Consider the following 23,142-nt stretch of genomic DNA (forward strand, 5'->3'; position numbering starts at 1 on the left):
AAACAATGTGATGTGATGTGAAATGATGTGGTGTGAAGTGTATGTATGCATGCTCACACATGTGCTGAGCTCTGCTTTCCCTGCAAGAGCTTAAGGCCTGGCTCAGGAGTCAAGATACATGTATATGAAGCAGTAAGGACTATGACACAGCAGATACAGTTAGGAGCTGTGTGGTGCTAATCACAGATCAGAAAAAGGAGCCTGTGGTGAGGACTGCAGGAGTCAGAAGAAGCTTTGGGTAGCAGGCAGAATGTGGGTAGAGGTCAGATGGACTGAAACAAAGGGAACATCCCAGCCAGGAAAGTTGACCTGAGTACTAGTGTGGAAGCAGGAAAGAGCATTTGTGGCAAGCATAAAGGAAAGATCCTCTGTCTTTTATAATCCATGACTTCATTGGCTGACCTGTTAGCCTTTTAATACACCTTGAGTGCGTGTAATAACTGACCCTGTGAAACCTCAGGGTGTTTTCTTTCCAGGGTGAGTGTCAGATATCCAACTCAGATGGATTAATGAAGTTAATTTTATGACAAACTTTTGGGTTCCCCATATACACCACCACACTGAGGTGGCGTGGGGCAGGGGTGGTGGTGGTGGATCAGCTGTATCTGCAGAGGAAACAAGGGACAAATGAAAAACATATTGGGTATAGAGTAACAGGCTCCCGTGTTAAAACCTCCCTGTGTACCTGTTTCCATATCTGTCTTTGTGAAGAGTGTGCTGTCATCTTTATGTAGCATGATGCTCAAGGATTAATGAAGCCACTGATGCCTATCTGTTTACAAGGAGCTTGGAAATAAAGTTCAGAATCCTAGAGTGAGGGGTTGCCATGAGGCCACTGGGGACAACTCCTTGCCTCCTAATTCTCTTGTCCATCCTGAAATCTGTGGGGTCCTTATCTAAACATCTTCACAAGCCCTCTTTTCCAATGCCAAATCACTTCTTAATTTTTAAATTTTAAATCTTAAAATTTTATTTTAAAAACTGACCCAGATTTTTTTGTTCTATAGGTAAGACCATCCATGTATTGTCCCAAGTGGATTTTGACATAAGTTTTTAGAAACTGTATAAGTAATGTGTGATTAACATAGGATAATTGAAAAATTAAATAAAGCAAAAAAAAAAAAAAAAACACCACACATTCCATCCCATTATCCATAGAGAATTGCTGTCATTAATCATTTTTTTTCTTTTTCTTTTTCAAAGTAATCTCTACACCCAACATGGGGCTCGAAGTCACAAACCCAAGATCAAGAGTCATATGCTCTGTAGACTCAGCATGCCCTATTGGCTGACTTGCTCTACCTACCTACCTACCTACCTACCTACCTACCTATCAATGGAGAGAATTTCATTTGCTTATATAGTGCCCTCCCAATTCAATTTAAGCTGAATTTCACATTGGCAGGTCTTCCTGAATTTTTTAGGCTCCCCCTCTTCCCTCTTTCTTGTTTTTTTTCTTCACCTTTCCCTTCTCCATTAAAATATCAGTAAATGTTTGGGTTTGGCTTCTAAAGGATACTGCTGGTTCCTATTCAAATCCATTCTCCACCTCTTTTCAGTAGTAATTTGTTATAAGTTAACATTTTCATGGCTCTATGTTACAAGCATTATTCTAAATGCTTTAGATATATTAATACTTTCAGTCCTCATAACAACACGATAAGGTAGGTATTACTATTCCCTATCTTATAGATAAGAAAATTGAGCCATAGAGGTTAGCAATTTGCCCAAGGTTACACAGCTAGCAAATGGCAGAGCTAGAACTTGAACTCAGGCAGCCTCGTTCCAGAGTCCATCCAAAAATAGAGTCCACAGAACTGTGTGGTTCATGGGACAGGCAATCAGTGCAAACTTAGAGTTTTGGCTAAAACATTCATGATGGAGAACACAGTTCACAGAGGTAATTCTTCATTTAGTAGGGATCCCACAGAAGGTTAATTTGTGATTGCAAAAGGCTTTCTATTACACAGGCTTTTTTTTTTTTTTCTTCAGAGAGTACTGTTTTAGAATGTTTGTGAACTGGCCAGGTAGGCTGGTTAAGGGGTTAGGAGCTAGCAGGGAGCATAGTGAAGCTAGGTGGGCTGAGCAGAGTGAAGGTGGAGAGGTCAGCCTTGTTTTCTAGCTCCCTGCCTCTCCACCCTATGGAGCACACTCCAGAACTATATTCTTCATTAGCCTCCTGTCCTTTTCTCCAGCACACTGGATTCCTTCCACATTTCAAAAAGACTGCAAATCATCTCCCTTGTCCTCTAGAGAGAAGTGTCCTGTTTCTTAGGCAAGGAGCTAGACAGAGATGGTTAATTAAATTTTCAAGTAAGTAGGCAGTGGCTTCCTTAGTTCCCTGACATGGGGGTCAGCACTAATTCTTTAAAAAGAGCATTGTAGAGACTCAGCAGATTCTGAGTATAAGTTGGATGCTTGCCTGACTCAGGCCCAGACAAAGGGCCTGGTACCCACATTCTCCCTCCCTCTGCCCTACTCCCACCTCCTTGCTTCTGGAGGAGCCCAGTGCCTGCAGTATTCCTTCATCCAGGCACAGGATCTGAGTGGGGACAGGGGTAGGGTCCCTGGGGTAGGTCATTCCCCACTTCAGAGGATGGAAACCTCCTGGAATGAATGCTTTCTCTTGGATATATTCCTTGGTCAATCATCACCAGTGGAGGCGCTAGGGGTCCTGTGTGCACAGAGAGAGTGGGGAAGGAAGATCCTGGGGTAGGCCACAGATCGCAGAATGAGGTCCATAAGAGGAGTACTTGGATGCTGTGTGAGAAAAATGGCAGCCCCCAGGGAGGGAAGAGGCAAGGGGAAAAGGTATTCTTGTTTTGTCTCTCTCACTAGCTCTATCCTCCTGGAACCAAATCTACTATTTACCATTGACATAAAACTCCAGAGGGTCAGCTCATTCCTGGTAGAGCAAAGATGTTCAGTGGTCAAAGAGGTGATTAGCGAAAGCTCCACATAGTCAGTGGGGCTGTGAGGGATGCCAACCATGTTTTTAAATCTGGAATTAGTACACATGGTCTCATCCAAATGTGCTATCGGGACAGACAACTAAAAATTAGGACTGTACCAAGGAACCCAAGACCTACAATCAGGTCCGCTTACACAGAAATTACTCCCTTCATGCTGTGTGTCAGCAGGAGGAGAGGAGGAGAAAGAAAGAGAAGGGCATGAGAAGTCACGCCTTTCGTTGTCCTGGAGTGGACATTGTTGTTTCTGCCCATCCAGTCCTCTGGTTTGGGTGGGGAAGGTCCTATGCAGTTCACCCCCACCCTACCCCATCCCCACCACGGGGATGGTGAGACCCAGCCTGGCCAAGCAGTGCACTCTGTCCATCTGCCATGGGGGTGGCTCAGGCAAATGAGACTTACACCTGGGACTTTTGATGGGAATGACTAGCTCTAGGGATAATGTCTGAATAGAGGGTCCAGAAGCCAGCATGTGGCCAAGCCTGCTAAGGGGGCCACCACCAATTTACTTTGTGTTTCTATGGATTTTCCTGTTCTGGATATTCCATATAAATGGACTCATACTACTTGTGACTTTTGTGACTGGTTTCTTTTACTTAGCATAATGCTTTTTGGGTTCATTGACACTAGTATATGTCAGTACTTCATTGTATTGTTAAGGCTGAATAGTGTACTGTGGTATGGATATACCACATTCTGTTTATCTGTTCACCTGTTGATGCACACTTGGGTTGTTTCCACTTTTTGCTATTGTGAGTAGTGCCACTATGAACATCCATGGACTTGTTCAATTATTTATTTGAATACCTGTTTGCAACTCTTTGGGTTGTGTGCCTAGGAGTGGAATTGCTGGGTCATACATTCATTCTATGTCTACCTTTCTGAGGAATTGTCAGATTCTTTTTCCACAGAAGCTGAATAAAATTCCCTTTTTTATTGTCCCGTATGACTCTAGGAGAGCTGAGATGCCAAGGCTGTCCCCTTTACTGTTCCCAGGGCCTCCTGGAGAATGGTCCTCACTGGTCTGGAATTGTTGCGGGGCTGGTGACTCTGATGGTCTGACACCCAGGAATGATCACTGCTGAGGAGCCACATCCCATTGCCCCTAACACCCCTGAGGAGCCATGTACCAGAACAGCCTCTTTAGCTGCTGGGAGAGGCTCTTTTGGGCAATTTCTCTTAGTCTGTCTATGCATACTTTCCTCCTGGGCAGCCTCCCCCAGAGTGGTGCTGAGAGGTGGCAGGCTAATTTAGCCCTACTGAATTTCAACTAGGGTCGAGGCTGTAGAATAGTCTGTTTCTCCATAGACCCAGACCTCTGGGGCCATCCATCATCAGGTGTGGGAATGCCAACCCAGTTGACTATGGAGAGAGTTGAGCCATGGCCAGGACACTTGGGGTCTTATCTGCCATCTACCCATCATGTGACCTTAAGTTAGTCCCTTCCTCTCTCTGGACCTCAGTTTCTCAAGTGTCAAATGAGAGGGGCCGATGATCACACTGACCATTTTGGGGCTGGGTGCCTATCACCCCACCTTGCTCCCAAAGTTTCCTTCTCTGAATCTTCATAAAAGTTGGGATTTTGTAGCTGGCCAGAGGCACAGCAACAATCCAGACCACCTGCTCTGGCCCCTCGTCCCCACTCTTGGTGTGTGCATGCTGGTTCTGGCTGGCCATTGTGCGTGAAAGGTGAGAGCTGGCTACTGAGGCCATTCACTATTAGCACCAGCACCTTCTTGCAGCTGCGACTCTCCAAACAGCAGCTACCCAGCAGATAGATGATGAGAGGTGCTCCCCACAACAGGCACCTAGTGATGCTGGAACTTCTGGGGGCTGCCTGGGGAGGTGGCTCCCTGTTTAAATGCTCAGCTCACAGCTGTCAAGTTCATCTGCATCAATAGCAGCATTGCTAGATGCCCCCACATGCCCATTCCCAGCGACCTTGGAGGGCTGAGCAGCAATAGGGGTGCCTATCTGTGTATCTGTCTTTTATACACATGCAAATGGCTATCATGGAGCCTAGCCTTCACATACTAAGTATCCACCTCAGAATGCCTCTCTCTAATATTCTGTTATTCTAATCAAACATTCACTCTGTTTTAAAACATAGTAAGTGTATTTGGCACAACAAAAGCACTATAACAGAGTAAGATGTATGGTTTCTATTATTATTATTATTATTATTATTATTATTACCCAAATCTTATAAATCCGATAGATATAAATGACAACTTTCTAATTGCAGTTTCATAATGATTTTCAGCATCTAAATATTTTTAAGTTTCCATAAAATCTGATGCTTGGGGCACCTCATTAACTCAGTTAGGCAATCCAACTCGATTTCAGCTCAAGTTGTGAACTCATGGTTTGTGGGTTTGAATCCCGCTTCTGCACTGTCAGCGCAGAGCCCTCTTGGGATTCTCTCTCTCTCTCTCTCTCCCTCTCTCTCTGCCCCTCCCCTGCTTGTGGATGCATGCTCTCTCTTTCTCTCAAAATAAATAAGTAAGCTTAAAAAAAAGATAGAAAATCTAATGCTTTTGAACTGGTCTTTGGAATATGAATGATAGAAGCCAGTGCTTGGACACCCTGTCTATGGGAGGAGAGGCATGTATGGTTTGGGAATGCTCTATTCATGTCACAGACCCCTGATTTTCAAAGGGCCAGTAAACTGCCTTATTGAAAGATGGGTTTTATGTGATCCCTAGGGCTCCATTGCCCCATCCCTTGGTGTCCTCTCAAGGAGCAGATGTTACCAAGACTACTGGTACCACCAAGAGGCCTTGGTAATGAAGGGTGGAGGGGGATGGGCAAAGCCATGGTGGAAAAGATGGACACTGGAGCTCCTGCTCTTTCAGTACTATTGGTGTTGACAAAGGGATGCAGGAGACAGATGAGGGATGGGTGGGGATATGGGGAGGACTAATTTAGTCCTTAGACCCCTAAACACTTCCCCATCCTGAGATCCCAGGCTCTGTGGGAAAAGCTATTGATTAGGACTGCAGCCCCATAGGATTTTGTGCCCATGGCCCCATCCTGCCTGGAGAGACGCTCTTGGGTTTTCACCTAACCAACCCTCCGCATCTGCCCTTGCAGGATAGGGGATGTGGTTTCCCCATAGAAGGCGGCCCAGGCAGGCACACACAGTGTCTAGTCACCGAATGAAAGGGACTCACTCTTGATGGATTGATTGACTGTGGATGACAATGCCAGGAGTGGGCATGCATGTAGGAGACCCCTGCCCTCAGCACAGCATTATCCTTCTCCTTCTGATCCCTGGGGACTGCGCCAGGCAGCAGAGCAGGATAGAGGCACAGAGAGGCTAAGACTGTGTATGTGGTGGCGATGCATATGGGACATCCATCCATCATTCCTGTCAGACCAATGCAGGCTCCTTCCTGGACCCCTCCCTGCTCTCTGTCCCTCAGGCCAGGGCTCTGGACTGACCATGGCCAGTTGGATCTGCACTAAGGGCAAAGGGCTAGTAGAGCCCATGAACCCCTTCCTTCTCATTTCTCCAGTGAGCCAGGAGGCTCTACCCAGGGGAGAACCCTCTGACCATGGTGATTAGGAGCCTGTATTGTCCTTTTGCTGAGGCAAAATAGACAGCAGCCTATGTGGTATAACTTTAAGAATTAGAAAAATTTCCTCAATATAGTTCTCTTTTGTGCCTGAATTCCCATCATTAGCAGTTCTCACTTTTGGGTTTTGATGATTTAAATGTTTATGGAAAGGGGAATGTTATGCTTGAAGACCCATCTCTCTCACATTAGATTTTTCCCACGACAGAAGGGCCCTGGGGTGACACAACCCCCACCTCCCACCCCTGGTCTGGAGCAGGATCAGTGGAGAGTTCCCTCGAGTGGGGCAGGGGTATAGAAGACTGATGTTCTTGACTTGCCTCTTTTACTATGAGCATCACAGCAGTGCATGAAGGAGTGGACAGGAAGGGGACAGGGGTAGGCTTGTTGTGAGTAGCTGCTGTGAATTTTAATTCAATTCAGTGCAGCTGGCTTGGTGAATCAATGTTGGGAAAACACAGTGCTCTCCTGGGAGGAGAGGTGTTGGGTATAAATAGAAGGTATTATCATTGTGAGGAAATTGGGGGACGTCATGTCGCTCAGTCCAGCTCAAGGCAGCAGAGAGAGCCCAGCCATGAGCTGTAGGGCTGAGAGCGACATGTTTTCATTTGCTTATCCCAAGAGAAAGAGCCCTATCTTTGTTCAGGGCTCATCATCAAGGTGACCTGAGCAAATCCAGTGCCCTCTCTGGGCCCTTAGCCTCTTTATTGCTGGATACATTGGGCTACGTCCATTCTCAGGGGGCACTTGATAGGGTCCTAACCATGCTGGTGAACTGACAGTAACAAGGGATTACCACTCTCTACTCAAACTCTGAGCAATAGCTGTGTCTTCCCCTGATACACCACTGTGTTCTTTATGTTTAGACAGGTTTATTGAGCTATAATCTACACAGCCTACAACTTACCCATTTAAATGTATGATCCAGTGGTTGTTAGTATATTCACAGATATATACAAACACCACTACAACTTTTGAACATTTGCATCACCCCCAAAGGAAACCCTGTACCCTTTAGCTATCACTCCCATCTCCCTATCAACACCCCAGAAGCAACTCTCCTTTCTCTCTCTATAGATTGACTTTTCATATAAATGGAATCATATAATATGTGCTCTTTTGCGGCTGGCTTCTTTCACTTAATGCAGTGTTTCCAAGGTCCATCTTGTAGTGTGCAGTTCCCTTTCATGGCCAAAGAATATTCCATTGTATGAATATGCTGCATTTTGTTTATTAATTCAGTAGCTGTTGGAAATTTGGGTTATTTCTACCTTTTGGCTGTTATGAATAATTTTTTGCATGGACACATATTTTCATTTCTCTTGGGAACATACCTAGGTGTAAAATTGCTGGGTCATATAACTCAAAGTTTAATCATTTGAGGACCCCCAACTTATTCTTGATGACAATTATCAAACAACTTAGATTAATCATGGACCTTCCAGGCAACCATTCAACAAATACTTATTTAGCTCATTTTGTGTTCCAGGCACAGTTCTGGAAGCTAAGGAAACAGCACTATGAATGGAGGTCAGTCAACCATGCAGCTTCACCATGGTAAGAACTTTAGCTTTTACTCTGAATGGAATGCAGAGAATTTGCAGGTTTGTGTTTTCCCCGGAAGGTTTATCAAAGTCTAATTTACAAATAACAAACTGCACATAGAGTGTACAATTTCATGAATTCTAACATGTGTGTCTGTGAAAATGTCACTGCAAGATGGTGAACATCATCCCCATAAGTTTCCTTGTGCCTCTTTGTGATTCCCACTCCTGCCCCTCCTTTTGTGCCCATCCCCAGGCAACCACTGATCAAAGTACAGATCAGTTGCATTTTCTGGAACGAAACAGTATGTGCTTTTTTTCGTGTGGCTGCTTTCACTTGACATAACTATTTTGAGGCTTGTCTATATTGTTGCTTTTATTGGTAGTTCGTTCCTTTTTATTGCTGAGTAGTGGTTCATTACATGTATGCACGACAGTTTGTTTATCCATTCCCTGTTAATGGACATTTGGAGTGTTTCTAGTTTGAAATTGCTACAAATAAAGCTTCTATGAACATTTGTGTACATGTCTTTGAATGGACATATGCTTTGGTTTCTTGAATAAATACCCAAGAGTGCAATGGTTGGATCATATGGTAGATGTATGTTTAACTTATACGAAACTAACAAACTATGGAACAATGGGGTGGCCCAGTCAGTTGAGCGTCTGACTCTTGATTTTGGCTCAGGTCATGATCCTAGGGTTATGGGATTGAGCCCTGTGTTGGGCTCCATGCTGGGCATGGAACCTGCTTAATCTGTCTCTGCCTCTGTCTCTGTCTTTCTTTCCCCTGCTGCTCCTCTGTGCACATGCACGTGCACTCTCTGTCTCAAAATAAGGAAATAAACATTAAAAAAGAAATTAACAAACTGTGTTCTAAAGTTATTGTACCATTTATACCTCCACCAGCAGTGAATGAAAGTTCCAGTTGTTCCACATCCTTTCCCCCACTTGGCATGGTCAGTCTTCTTACTTTTAGCTATTATCAGTGTATAATGGTGTATCTCATCATGACTTTAATCTGCATTTCTCAATGACCAGTGATGCTGAGCATCTTTTCATGTGTTTATCTGCCCTCTGTGTCTTCTTTGGAGAAGTGTCTGTTCAAATCTTTGCCGTTAAAAAAAATTGTTGCTTGTTTTCTTATTATTGAGTTTTGAGAGTTCATTTTATATGCTAGATATGAGTCTTTTATCAGATATATGATTTGCAAATATTTTCACCTAATATGTAGCTTATCTTTTCATTATTGTAGCAGTATTCTCGAACAGCAGAAATTCTTAATTGTGATGAAGTCCAATTCATCAATTTCTTTCTTTTCTGTATCATGCTTTTGGTGTCCTAGCTAAGAAAACCTTGCCTAACTCAAGGCCACAAAGTTTTCCTTCTGCTTTCTTCTATAAGCTTTATACTTGGAGGCTTTACATTGGAGTCTGTGATTCATTGTGAGGCCACTTTTTTTATATGGTGAGAGGTATGAATTGAAGTTTTACATTTGGATCTCCAGTGGATCCAAGTGCTATTTGTTGAAAAGACTATTCTTTCTCCTCTGCATTGCCTTTGCACCTTTGTTGAAAATCACTTGTGCATATATGTGTGGGTCTATTTCTGGACTTTCTGTTCTGTGCCATTGATCTATTTGTCTATCTTCATGCCAATACCACCCATCTTGACTAACTTTATGATAAACTTGAAGTCAGGCAGTGTTCCTCCAGCTTTGTTCTTTCTCAAAGCTGTTTTAATTAGTCCATGTAAATTTTAGACTCAGTTTGTCAGTTTCTACAAAAGAACCTCCAAGGATTTTTATTGGGATTTCACTGACTCTAATGAACAATTTGGGAAGAATTGACATCTTAACAATATTGAGTCTTATGAGCCATGAGCAGAGCATATCTCTCCATCTGTTTAGATCTTTGATTGCTCTCAGCAGTTGCATAGCTTTCAGCGTCCAGGTCTCTGCAGAAGTATCTGTGCTCCCACATGTCTTAGCGTAGGATGATTGCCTACTAGGTGAGCTCTAAGTCTGTAACAATAGTTATTCTGGCTGACTGATAGAGCAAGGACCCCTGCCCTGCCTGGGACTACTTGATGGGGATATGGAGGTGGTGATGAACATGTAGTATCAGCCACTGCCCACTTTCCCTACCAGAAAGCATCCTGTGACTGCCGCTTGGGGGTTGGTGAGCCTTTCTGGCTGCCATCCTATAGATCTCCAAGATCAGCCCAAGTGCTGTGGTGTTTCATGCCCAACCCAAGCCTGGAACCGAAATCCACAGAAGCAGGGCTGAGCCTGTCTTGCAGAAAGCCAGCTCCTTCCTTGTACTCAGCTTTGTGAACATCCTACCTGACATAGACTCATCATCTCAGATCTGCATATGTCCCTTGAATCATTTTCTTGGACACTACTCTAAGTTTTTCCAGGAAAACACCCACAGATGAGAAATAGCCAGATCGGTGCTATCGATGCCAAAAGCCAAGAAGTAGCGTAAGGTAGGGTGAGTCTGGAGCCCAGAAGGACTTGTGTGGATTCATCCATGGGGTGTTTCTAAGATTGGTCAGTTCCGCTTACCTGTGCCCTATCCCCTCATGCTGGGTTAAAGCTGTAGATGCCAGGCTGGATGCCTCTAGACTCTCACCTCCAGGTAATTTCTGCTTGGGGTGGGCTAGATTTATCTTTATATATTATTATATTCATCAAATTGCTCTCCTGATCAAGAACCATCAGGGACTCCCCAGTATCCTCAGGATAAAGTTCAAATTCCATGGTCTGGTATTCAAGGAAACCCAACATCTGCTCCTTCCCCACATGCCCCCAACACTCTATTCCAGCCAGGCCAATATTCTCACTGGCCCCAGCATGCTCCCAATCCCAAAGCCTTTGCTCATGCGTGCCCTGTCCTGCTCTTCCCCACACTTACCTGCTCAGATCTCAGCTCCTTAAAGATCAGTTCAAATCCCGTGTTTCTGTGAAATGTTGCTAACAATTCTAGCCCACCCAGCCATCCTCTGTTCCTTAGATTTAATGGGTTTTATTTACAACTTGATTTCAACTTCATTAGTTCTATTTAAAATAATTTATTATTGGGGCACCTGGGTGGCTCAATCGGTTAAGTGTCCGACTCTTAGTTTCAGCTCGGGTCATGATCTCATGGTTTTGTGAGTTCGAGCCCCATGTCACACTCCACACTGACAGTGCAGAGCCTGCTTGGGAATCTTTCTCTCCCTCTCTCTCTTCCCCTCCCCAACTTGTGCATGCATGCACGTGCTCTCTCTCTCAAAATAAATAAGTAAACTTAAGAAAAATAAAATAAAATAATTTATTATTAACTGACAATAATTAGTAAGAGTTCCCACTTAATGAGAGCTCTGGTATCTATGCCACACACACACACACACACACACACACACACAGACACACTTCATATTTTTTGTTTGGTTTATAAACATTTGTTTCCTTGTAAAAAATGTTTCTAATTTAAACATCAAAAGTCTGGGCTCCCAATAGCCCTAATTATAGATAATGACATGGAGATTCAGGAAGCCTAAGTAACTTTCCAAGTCCCACAGCAAGTGGGCATTGTGGTGGATTTGAGCCCACACCTGTGCCCTTCCCACACCCACTCCTGGAGGACAAACAGGGCTGAGAGCCTCATGGTACAGAGGAAGGGGACTAAAGCTCGAGAGGCTGTTCCCTTCAAGGTCACACAAGAAAAACAAGTGAGCCCTTCCATTTTTAGCACTTTGTAGTAAAAAAATAAAAATAAAATAAAATAAACTGTGGTAAAATATACATAACATAAAAGTTACTATTTCAAAGTGAACAATTCAGTGGCATCCAGTATGATCCCAGTGTTGTGCACCCAAAATCCCTATCTCATTCCAAAACATTTCATCACTCCACAAGGAAATCCTTCGCCCATTAAGTAGTCACTCTCTGTTACCTCCTCCCCCCCCGCCCCAGCCCCTTTCTGTTTCTGTGGATTTGCCTATTCTGAACATTACGTAAAAGTGGAATCAATACGACATGTGGCCTTCCATGTCCAGCCTCTCTTCCCTGGGCTCTTTCATTGTAATGCTGCCATTTTAGATATATTATCTGTGCCGTACCTTAAACTCATGTGTCAGATGGCTGTATCAAAACGAATGAGCCCTAAACGGAACCTAGGTTTTATGATACCTAATGGCCAGGGAAATGCACCCCACCCCCTGCCCTCATGCTTTGAGTCCGGCCCAGAGCCTTGCATTTACTCTATTTCAGAGAGGCCCCTCTTGCTCTTCTTCCAGACCCTACTCCCACCCAAAAACACACAGCGCCTGACACGGGGCTGGGTGGTGTGGGTGCACACCAGAGCTGGTGGCATTGCCTACAGCTGGCAAGGCATGTGGCCTCCTCTGCAGGCAGAGCTTGGGGCTGCCTCCACTGCTCCGGCTGTGTCCCTGCTCAACGTTCTCCAGGTCAAGCCATCAGCATCTCAGCCTGAGTCCCTTCTCACATGCCTGCTGTGTGGGGCTCACACTTACTTGTGCCCAGCCTGGCCTGGGGCTCTCCCTGTGCAAGCAGCTGGAAGCAGCCCTCCCTAGCAGCTTGACTTGTCTTCCTACTCTCTTTCAATTCCTCCACTTCCAAGGAAAGAGTATCACCCATACATGCAAAGGCTGGTTAGTTCTCAGCCTGGGGCTGGCACCGATATTGATACCACATCTAGAATTCAGTGACCGTGGTCTTCTGCCAACTCAGCAACAGGAGGATCAGGTGACAAAACCCTTGGGACTTCCAGACAGCACTGCCTGCCCCGATGTGGTCTTCTCTTTCGGCTTTCTCCACCTGGAAAGCAATGCCTAGCCACTCTTGCCAACCTGTCTGCTCACTTCGCCAGAGAAAATATTCTCTTGTGAGAGATTTGAGTGTGATTTTCTGCTCTAGAGGGACCTCCCCCATCAGGTCCAATTTTTTTTCCCTACCTCTGGTGCTCAAACGCTACCATTTCAGGGTCTTTTTGGTAAATAAAGCAGGGTTGTCTTTATGCTCCTGGTCTCTATAGAGGTAGTTGCAAGAATGTCAGAGAGGGTGGTGAACTATAATCTCCATTTATAAATAAAAACACTGCACTCGATATGCTGACACAGCTTCCACCCATGTCTGCTACCTTTCTCCTTCTAACCAGATTGCTCTCCCCAAGCCCTTCCAACATAGACATTCCTGAGCCTCAGTATGAATGAGTTTATCCAGCCATTCCCTGTGAGGGAGACCCAGATTGCAGATGTGTTCTAGCTGCTGGGTTTCTGCACCTCAAGTTCTGGGCAAGGGCATGAGGTTGGCCTCATGTGCCTCCAAAAACCCGCAAGTACATGTGCAAGAAGCAGACCTAGGTTTGCCCTGCCCACTGCTGTTCACTTCTCCCTGGCAGCTGTCAGACTTTGCTGTGTGGGGTCAGCACTGATTTAAGGAGCTGTGTGGGTCATAGCTCCTCTGTCCACCACCCAGTCCCAAGTGTCGCATTTGTCTGGAGATATCCCATGCCCCAGCTATCCCTTAGGCTTCCCTAGGCCTGGATAAGCTGCTGGTGTGCTTCCCACCCCCTTGCTGACTTACCCTGTGTGTGACCTAACTGAGATGCAACAGTTTCTTTACTGGACATTTCATCTGTTTCCAATTGTTAGGCTGTTATAAATGATGCTCCAAGGATCATCTTTGTGCCTTCTATCATTGAGATGGCCTCAGTGGGAGCCAGACAAAGACAGGAAGGATGCTCAGAATCCAATTGGATTTAAATATATGCAAGAGGTGTGGCCCAGGCAGATTGGAAGTACAAGAAAAGAATTCAGAATAGCATTAAGCAGTCAATAGAGGAGCTCTAACACAGTGAGGAAGGACTGGGGGGTGGGGAGGGGTGGCGGTTTGCAAACTCAGACCAAATGTGATGAGCAGGAGAGGTGCAGTCCAGGGCACAGGCTGTGAGACCACTTGGTTTGGAGGGTGTGGACTGGGAATCACAAAGTTTAAGCAGAGCTACTACGTAATTGGGTTCAAATTATCCACATTGTCAATAAAAAAGTCTCCTTAGTTGTCTGTAGCTGCAGATCTCAAGTTCCACCCAAAACTGTGTTCTCTGAGTAACCTCAGCCCAGCAAGAGAATGGTAATGCGTCCATGTTTTTATGGCTTAAGTGTTTGTTCAGAGTGACTGATGGGGCCCTTGGGTGGCTCAGTCAGTTGAGCGTCCAACTGCTTGATTTCGGCTCAGGTCATGATCCCAGGGTTGTGGGATGGAGCCCCATGTCAAGCTCTGCACTGATCATGATTGTGTAGTCTGCTTAAGATTCCCTCTCTCTTCCTCCACCCCTCTCCACTGTTCACATGAGCACTCTCTCTCTAAAAAAGAAAAAAAAAAAGAGCAACTGACAGATTCACCCTGCGCCTCCCACACAGTGGCTTAGCATAAGCAAGGACAGTATTAATGCTCTCCTCTACCAGGCAGAATGGCAGAATGTTTCAGGAGACAGGGGAAATAAAGCTTGTTCGTGGGCAGGGGCTTGCTTCTGGAAGAGCATGTGGAACCGGAGTACTGCTGTGAGCCGCCAGGGCCATCCAACCTCTTTGAAGCCCTTTCCCCAAGGTCCTTCTGGCCTCATCTGCCACCCACTCCCAAAGCTCCACATCGTGGGCTTTACCATAGCACCCACTTCTGGGTACCTCAATCTCTATCTGGTATCTGTGGCTGCATATCTCCAAACATAGTGGCTGAAAACAATGATACACTCCTTTTTTTTTTCCTCACGAGTCTTCAATTTGGGCAGGGGTTGGTGGGGACAGCTCACCACTTTTCCACTCAATGTCAGCTGGAGTAGCTGGAAGGCTTGGCCATTCATCCCAGCTGCAGCTAAGGCCAAGACCAGCAGACTCACCCATACCTTCCCCATGTGGTCTGGGCCTCCTCACAAATGGCGGCTGAGTTCCATGGCTAACTGTCCAGAGGGAGAGAGAGACAGAGAGAGGCTGGTGGAAGCAGTATTGCCTTTCACAGCCTCATAAATCCTAGAGCCTCCTTTTTACCACATTCTGTGTTGTGGTCCAGCAAAGGGTGGGAGGTAGACCCCACCTGCTGATGGGGCAGCAACCAAGTTCTGGAAGAACATGTGCGACAGGAGATGTTGCCATGGCCCTTCTGGGAACAATCATCTGCCTCGCTTCCATGCTGGTCTATCATTGGCTATGGGCTACCCCTGGGGGCATGAACTCCCAGGTGCTTGCAGCTGGGGAAAGGAGGGACCAAAGGACTATATTTCTAAGACAGTTTCTGGTGTGGGGTGTTCAAAATAAAGGCACATGGAAGTTGGGCAAAAGGTGCATAGAAACACTCACGGGCAGGCCTGGAGACTCTGGGAGATGCACCAACAGGTCTGCTAGAGGATAATAAAAAAGAATACTGGCTGATCAGAAGTCAAGGTGAATTATATCCCTGTCCCTTTACCTCATGTGATCACAGACATCTCGGTTTTTTAGCGAATATTAAGTGACAGAAAATGTGAACCCAAGATCAGCCAGAGGCTCATTTGTAACCAAGAACTGACCTGACCTGGCATGTCCATCTCTCAAATCCTTATGATCTCTGACCACTGAAGAGATGGACCAGTGGCCCTCTCCTAAATCATGCTGTTACTCACCCATGACTTGTTTTGATCCAGCATAGACTGGACATCGACCAACTGGTTTTTGCACATGAACATATATGCATGCAAAATGAAGACGTCTTTATCTACTGAAGATGTGTTTAAATAAGGTTTTGATTTATAACTACCAACATGTATTTAAATATATTTGTTGGGCCATGAAGACTGTAGTGTTTTGGATATGTGAACTAGCTTCTCTGAGAAAACAGTAAGAAAGATATATATACATATTTTTCTACTAAGTGAACATGTTCATGGAAGGAAGGCATGAAAGAGCCATAGAATGTACTCCTTGCCTGCTGACACCAGGGAGGCTGTTCAATATGTTTGTTAGGATGGTGTCATGGAATAGATTTTTCCACTAGAAGATAAGGTTTTGCATACTACGTGTACAAGTTTTTCTCTTACTGCCCAAACTTCACAGGTGCTTAGACCCTCTCTCACCATCCCAGTGTGGCTCTCAGAACGCTCCAAATAAAGGATGAGAGTATTCCCTGAGGGGTCCTAGGGAAGCGGGGAGCTTGTGAGATGTCATCCCCAGCTAGAGCAGCCATATCCTCTGCTCTGTAAAGCTCTGCTCTGCTCTGAAGGAGTCAGCCTGACTCCAGCTCTGATGTCATGGGAAGAAGAGTCTGCCAAGCAGCCTCAGTTTCCCCGATGTAACTATGACCAGCCTGGCCTGAAGAGATTGGAGGCCCATTAGAGGCAGGAACACATAGGGTCAGCTGTGCCACTTGTGCTTGATGGTGTAACAGGCGAGCCACGCCCCACACCCCCTTCCAGAAGGACTGTGGCAGGGCAGTGGTGCTCATAGAACCATACATAAACATTCAGTGGTGTCTCTGGAGACCATGAGCTTCTGCCACTCTAATGTCTCATGCCTGGGACTGGAGCCCCCATGGCTAGATTCTATTTCTCTAGTAAATCAAGACTCTTGCCTCTGGATCCATCTTGGAGGCTTCAGTGGAGAAAAGTCTTAATATGCAAAGTGCCTTCTCTGGAGAAATCACTCACCCAATCCCAGGCCTCTGTCTCCTTGGAAAAGTAATGAACAATCCCAAACCATAAGGGAAACAATCCCACAAGGGAAACAATCCCACAATGAACAACTATAAGGGAGAGCCATTGCAAAACCCCAATGCATGTGTCTGGGAAGCACTGAAGAAGGATGACCAGCAATGGGGAAATGCAGCAGACTCTTCTACTGGATTGTACAGTCGTATTCAGCCCAGACCTCCCTCCTTTCTCTCCCTCTTGGTGGATGCCACGGGAGTGAGCAGGCGTGCTCTGGGCTTTGCTGCTAGGATGGTTCCCTCGGCAATGGGGAATGCACCAGATCTGGAGACAGAAGTCCTGGGAATAAGCCCCACCTCACCCCTTACTTACTAGCTGTGTAACTTGGGCAAATCCCTTCGCCTCTCTGAGCCTGCTTCCCCATCTAAGCCTGCCTTCCTTTCCTCACTGGATGGAGGTGAAATGCATGGGAAAGAGCTCAGTGAGTCCCAAACTCTCTGTCCAAACATAGACGGTCATAACTGGCACTGACTCAGCATAAGGTTCCAGGTTCCCTGTCTGGGGCATTGCACAAAATCTCTGAAGGACATTCCAAAACAGAACTGAGTGATGCCTACTTCCACAGGACTGCTCTGGAGACAGACACTGTAAGGCCTGGCTCCCTTGATGCATCTCTGAACCTGTCAGGCACGTAGCAGCTCAGGGCAGCGCTGTTGAGGGTGAACTGCATGTACATAAGGTGAGAGGAATTAGTTCCTCCTGTTACTGGTCACTGACATGGAATGCAGAAAGCTTATAGAATGAATGAAGATCTCAGAGAAAAGCAAGAGTTGGGATGAAATGCCAGCCTCATACTGGATGATGAGGTGTGATCAGTGAGCTCAGATTTGTGGCTGGTTTGATCTGCGTACCCTCCCTTTTCAGCTGCCTGGGGCTCCCAGCTATCAGGATGAGCTCTCAGGAAAGGCCTGATGTCAGTCACTTCATCTTTGATGAAATGGAAGCCACTCGGTCCTTCCCCTTTGGGTTTCTACTCTCCCACTGTAGAATGGAAGGCATTGGCTCTGGAATTAAGAACTATCAGCCCTCGACTAGCAGGTCAATGATGATTCTTAGGAGTAAGAGGTCTCTTTGGTTTCCCTGAAATTCCTTACTTTCCATCTTGGAGTCAGGCTGACCTTGGAGAACCCTGAGATCTGGGCCACAAAGTGTCTTGTGGATCTTGGGGATGATTTTCAACTTTCAGATGGAAGACGCAGGTCTAAGGGGATTTCTGCTCTGATCCAGGTGGGGCACTCAGAGTTCATCTGATGAATGCGGACATCACCACTTGAAGCCAGCTGGTGTGCATAGCTAAATCTATAAAGGGCCACTTACTGGGGCACCTGGATGGCTCAGTCAAAGAAGTGTGCAACTCTTGATCTCAGGGTTGTGAGTTCGAGCTCCACATTGGGTATAGACATTGCTTCAATAAATACAACTTTAAAAAAAATAATAAAGTGGCACTTATTAGAATGGAGGCTCCAAGGGATGCCTTGGTGGCTCAGTCGGTTGAGCATCTAACTTCAGCTCAGGTCATGATCTCACAGCTTGTGAGTTCGAGCCCCACATCGGGCTCTATACTGACAGCTCAGAGCCTGGAGCCTGTTTTGGATTCTGTGTCTCCTTCTCTGCTCCTCCCTGGTCATGCTCTGTCTCTCTGTCTCTTCAAAAATAAGTAAACATTAAAAAAAAAAAAAAAAGAATGGAGGCTCCTCAAGGTCAAAGGCTGTTGGGGAAGGGTTACCAGGAATCCAGACATGAGAGCACCATGTGCATGCAGGGTGCTTCCAGAAGCTGGAAAGGAGGCCTAGCCTCTCCTCCACACCAACTTAAAAAAAAAAAATTGTTGTAATCTGATCCTTGGGCTGCAGCTAAAATGTAAATTCCCCTGGAAGGATCACTATCCTTTAGTTACTGGTAATTTAGCCTCCCATGTGAATGAGTTCTAGACCTAGTCTCAGAAATCTGTATTGGAGCAAAGAATGTGGGCCCTGGGTGACAGTGAAAAACAGGGGTAACAGTCATGGAATCTGGGGTCCCAGGCAGCGATACACACTAAGGTAAGTTTTCTCGTCTTGGTCTCACAGTATCTATGTAGAGTGGGTTTCACCCCATTGTATAATGAGGACATTGAGGCCCAGTAAGTAATTTGTCTAAGGTCAGTCAGCCAGTGGTCAACACAGCTGGCATTGCAAGCCACATCAGCCTGGCCCCAAAGTTGTAAGGATCCCTCTGCTCCACACTGCTTCTTCAGGGCAGAGGAGAGGAGGCTGTGGATAGTGTCAGAGGGAAAGAGTGGGGACCCAGACAGCAGGTGAAACATCAGGCTGTGAGCATCTTAATACACAGCCCCGGGATTTCAAGGAGAGGCTGTTGCAAATCACCCTCCAGGCCAGTGTGTGCTCTGCATAGTGGTTGGTGCTGTGAGTCTAGAAGAAAGAAAACCCAGAGCAGTGGTTCTCAATCTTCAGTGTGCATCAGAGGGCCTGTTGAAACACAGATTGCTGGGCCCCATATGCAGAGTTTCTGACTTAGTAGGTCTGGGGCGAGATATGAAATTTACAATTAAAACAGTTTCCCAGGTGATGCTGATGCTGCCGGTTTGAGGACCACATTCTGCAAACCAGTGACCTAGTATGTGTCTCAGGGAGTTTCTCTCTGGCTCAGGACAGGATATACACCTGTAAACCAGCAGAGAGCTTTATTAGGGGGGCTGAGGAGAGGCTGCTGTGATAAAGAGACCCAACAATCAATCAAGAGCTTAGAGAACATACAAGTTTCTCCCCTAGTAGGGGAACCTGGGTGGCTCAGTTGGTTAAATTGCATCTGACTTTTGATTTTGGCTTAGGTCATGATCCTGGGGTCGTGGGACTGAGTCCTGTGTTGGGCTCTATGTTGTGCTTGGATGGGATTCTCTCCCCCTGCCCCTCCCCTGTGTGCGCTCTCTCTCTCTCTCTCTCTCTCTCTCTCTCTCATAAACAAATGAATAAAAGAAGTTTCTCCCTTAGGCACCCCCCCCCCCCTTCAGGACTGAGACACCATTTGCCCAAATGCCAGTAGGGGCATTGGTTGCTGAGGGCTCATAGCTGAGTCCCTCTCTGGGAATTGTCCTTGGCCAAAGGGATCCACCTGACCCAAGTTACACCCTTTGGTGGGGGCAGCCTGCATTCAAGGAGAACTCCTTGATATGGACTACAGCAGTCCCACCCCCTTGTCTCAATGTAGGACAACGCTGAAGGGCCATCCTAGCTCCAGGGCTCCCCACTGGATCAGCTGCAGCCTCCTCTCATCTGATGTCACTGCAGTTCAGCTTCTGCCCTGAAACTTGCAGGTGCTGACCTTGAGAGTGTCCCCCAGTAGAACTCCAGGACAGAGTCTGCTCCACATAGGCCCACCTAAGCCACAGCCCAAGGTGAGTATCCTCAGGTGGCACGTAGCTTTGCTGCCCTGAGTCAGTGAGGGGCCAGGTTCTTCCTACATTGTTTCTTTACCATCCTTTTGGCTTTGCTCTTGGCTAAAGCCAGGTTGCAGGTCCCTCTGTGCACCTGTTGGTGGAAACAGGAAAGAGATTGTAGAGACAGCATGGTTGCCTTGGGACACCAGCCTGGAAGTGGCACCTCTCCACTAAGTGACTCCAACCTAGTCCCATGGCTACATACAACTGCAGGGATGCTGGGGAATAGTGTATGGCTGGGCAGCTGCACCAGGCTGGAACTCCTGCTTTGGAAGATGGAAGGGGATGGTGGTAGATGGACAAGGGCCCCCAGACAACCTCTGAATGTGAATCTGTATGGCCCCGATGCCACGAGCCACAAAAGCTCTGCAGCCAGAATAGAAATGTGAGCCTGTTTATGGGGCACAGAGACCCCTGAAGCATTCCCATCCACACACGACAGCCCCAGAACTGTTGCTCACTATGGGCTCTGCATAAAAGGCTGTGCTCCAGATTTTTTCCAGTATCTGGAACGCTGAAACTCTAGTGTGTCCCTGCCAATCCACAAAAGCTTAGCCAGAAGTAAGCAAGATGAAGTTACCTGAAGAGATAACCCTCAGCAGGCTCAATAAAAAGAAAATAATTCCCAAGCCTCAATTTTTTATTATTAGCTACAAATTACTTATAAAAACCTTCCATTTGGTCACGTCATACGGTGGCCTTTTGCCAGTCCCCTCGCCACCCAGAAAGGGTGGGCTCGACGATGCTCGCTCTGGTGGAGGAGCTGCTTGTTGCTCCTGGGTGGGGCGGACTGTCCACCCTCATTCCAGGAAGTGTCACCAACAGGTCCCGGGGCACAGGGTCACATCATACTGACCCCACCATCTCCCCACATGGAGTCCAAGGTCCATCTTGTCATTCCTTGGTTACAAATACCCTTCACTTCCTTGTCTCCCCCTTGAGCCCTAGTTACCCCCCTGCCCCGCCCCCACAGAGGTCCTTCATGCATCCTGCCTGTGCTGCCTCTTTAGGTTTATGACCCCAAATCTCAAATATGTACTCAATACCCTCAGGCAATCCTTGTATCCCCTTCTATCCTAGGGAATCCCTTTTCTGCCTGCCCTCACAGTGTTCCGCCTTCTCCTGGGGATCACAGCCACATTCCCCCTCCCACCCCCACCCCTTTCCTAAATGCCACATCCTTCCTGGAGAGCACCACCCATCAGAGGGAACTCTTCACTGACCCATCACCAATGCCACCAGTGCCCACCTGCCCCTCACTCCTGTCCCCGAAGAGGAGCCGTCCTGTTTTTGTCTGAGGCCAAACCCTCCTCTTGGTCTATAAATCCTATCCCCAAACGCTGGTGTTCAGATCCACAGCTGTGCCTTCCCTCTGAGCTGCAGACTCAATCTCAGGCACCTCCACTTGGGTGTCTCACAGGCAGACCAGGGGCCAAGGAGGGAGACACAAAGCTAATCAGGCCTGGGGCACTTTGGCAGGCCCAGTCGGTAGACCATGTGACTCTTGATCTCAGGGTTGTGAATTCAAGCCCCATGTTGGGTGTGGAGATTACTTTTTACAAAATAAAATCTTAAAAAAAAATAAAAATAAAAAAGCCAGACAGGACTGACCACTGCTGGGTCAGTTATGGGGGAAGGTGCCCACAGAGAAAGAAAATTCACCTCCGAGGCTATTCGAGAAGACATCACTGAACTGGGAGATGACAGAGGAAAAGCTGCGGCAGGTTGTCTCTGCCACGAGGGAGCAGCCCATTTCCTCCCAGACCCCTCAGACATCTGTCATGACGGAACAGCTCATGAGTGGGAGGGCTTGGCCAAGGCCCTCTTCACTTCTGCTCCCAGCAGGCCCTGCCAGTGGCCGCCATCTGGCCTCAGAGGTGACCGTCCTCCTGGGGGCTGGGCGGTGGTGATTTCAAGGATGGCCTCCTCTTGACAGGTGAGGGAATGGGGCCAGACTCAGATGCTCATCTGGCTCCACCTCAGGAGGTACCAGGGAGGATTTGCTGACAGCCTTTCTCCCAGTGCTGCTTCAGGGCAGGGAGACCAAGTGCTGAGGGTGGAGGGAGACCCCTCCCCGCCTCCCTGCATGCTCAGGGGTCCCAGGGGCTCCAGGTTCCAAGCCTGCCAGCAGAGGGACCTCGTTAAGAAACTGCCTGGCACTGGGTGTGGGGACAGGCTGTTTGGTCACCCTGGTCACTGACCCTGTCCTCTCTCTCACTCCCCCCACGTTCCAACCAGCTTGATCCGTGGCCAGCATCTGGTAGCCAATTTATTCAGGCCCTCAGGTTTGTTTTGTTAAGGACTTTAAAATGGATTAAGAAATGTGCAAAGGGCTTGGTCATCACTTTTCCCTTTCGAGTGTACCTGAGCAATTGGATCAGGAAGTCCCTGCCTGCCTCTTCTCTGGCAGGTCAGCGGCAGTGGAACCTCTGTCTTCCCTGGCAGGGCCAGCACCAGTGGCCGGAGGTCCCAGGATGAGGCAGCTAGCTGGGGCTCAATCCCCTTCGAGCAATCTCTCTGGCCACATATCCTGGACCTGAACCAGGACATTGAGGGGATGGTGGGGAAAAGGGACTTCTTTCTGTTCTCTGATTCTTCACCCCCTGTTCTATAGGGACTGTAAATGCCCAGGAGGCAGGGCCAGGACTTCAGTGCCCCAGCACATGGAGTGTCACTGCATGGCCCTATAAAGACTTGAGTCATGACGATGGGCCGAAAGGGAGGCCAACGTGCCTGTATACATCCATCTCTCTGGGTCTGTCTTCCACCCCCATCTCTGGTGCATCCTCAGACATGGCTCTCCTGGGAGTTCTTCCCCTGGAGAGGGTGTTTGATGTTGCTCTGATCTGAGATCAAGCACTGAAGAGAGAA

The 23,142-nt window shown here is 47.1% G+C and overlaps 1 long non-coding RNA gene across 1 annotated transcript in view; it reads left to right on the plus strand.

The window, feature by feature from the left end:
• The first annotated feature begins 8,035 nt into the window (after nt 1-8,035).
• Nucleotides 8,036-23,142, plus strand: part of LOC128311192 (uncharacterized) — a 52,484-nt gene continuing 37,377 nt past the window's right edge. The window contains exon 1 of the long non-coding RNA XR_008289302.1: nt 8,036-8,104. This is a non-coding gene — a long non-coding RNA (uncharacterized LOC128311192). The remainder of the gene's footprint in view (nt 8,105-23,142) is intronic.

This window comes from Acinonyx jubatus, chromosome A3 (genome assembly GCF_027475565.1).
Source record: "Acinonyx jubatus isolate Ajub_Pintada_27869175 chromosome A3, VMU_Ajub_asm_v1.0, whole genome shotgun sequence".
In the NCBI taxonomy this organism is placed as follows: Eukaryota; Metazoa; Chordata; class Mammalia; order Carnivora; family Felidae; genus Acinonyx; species Acinonyx jubatus.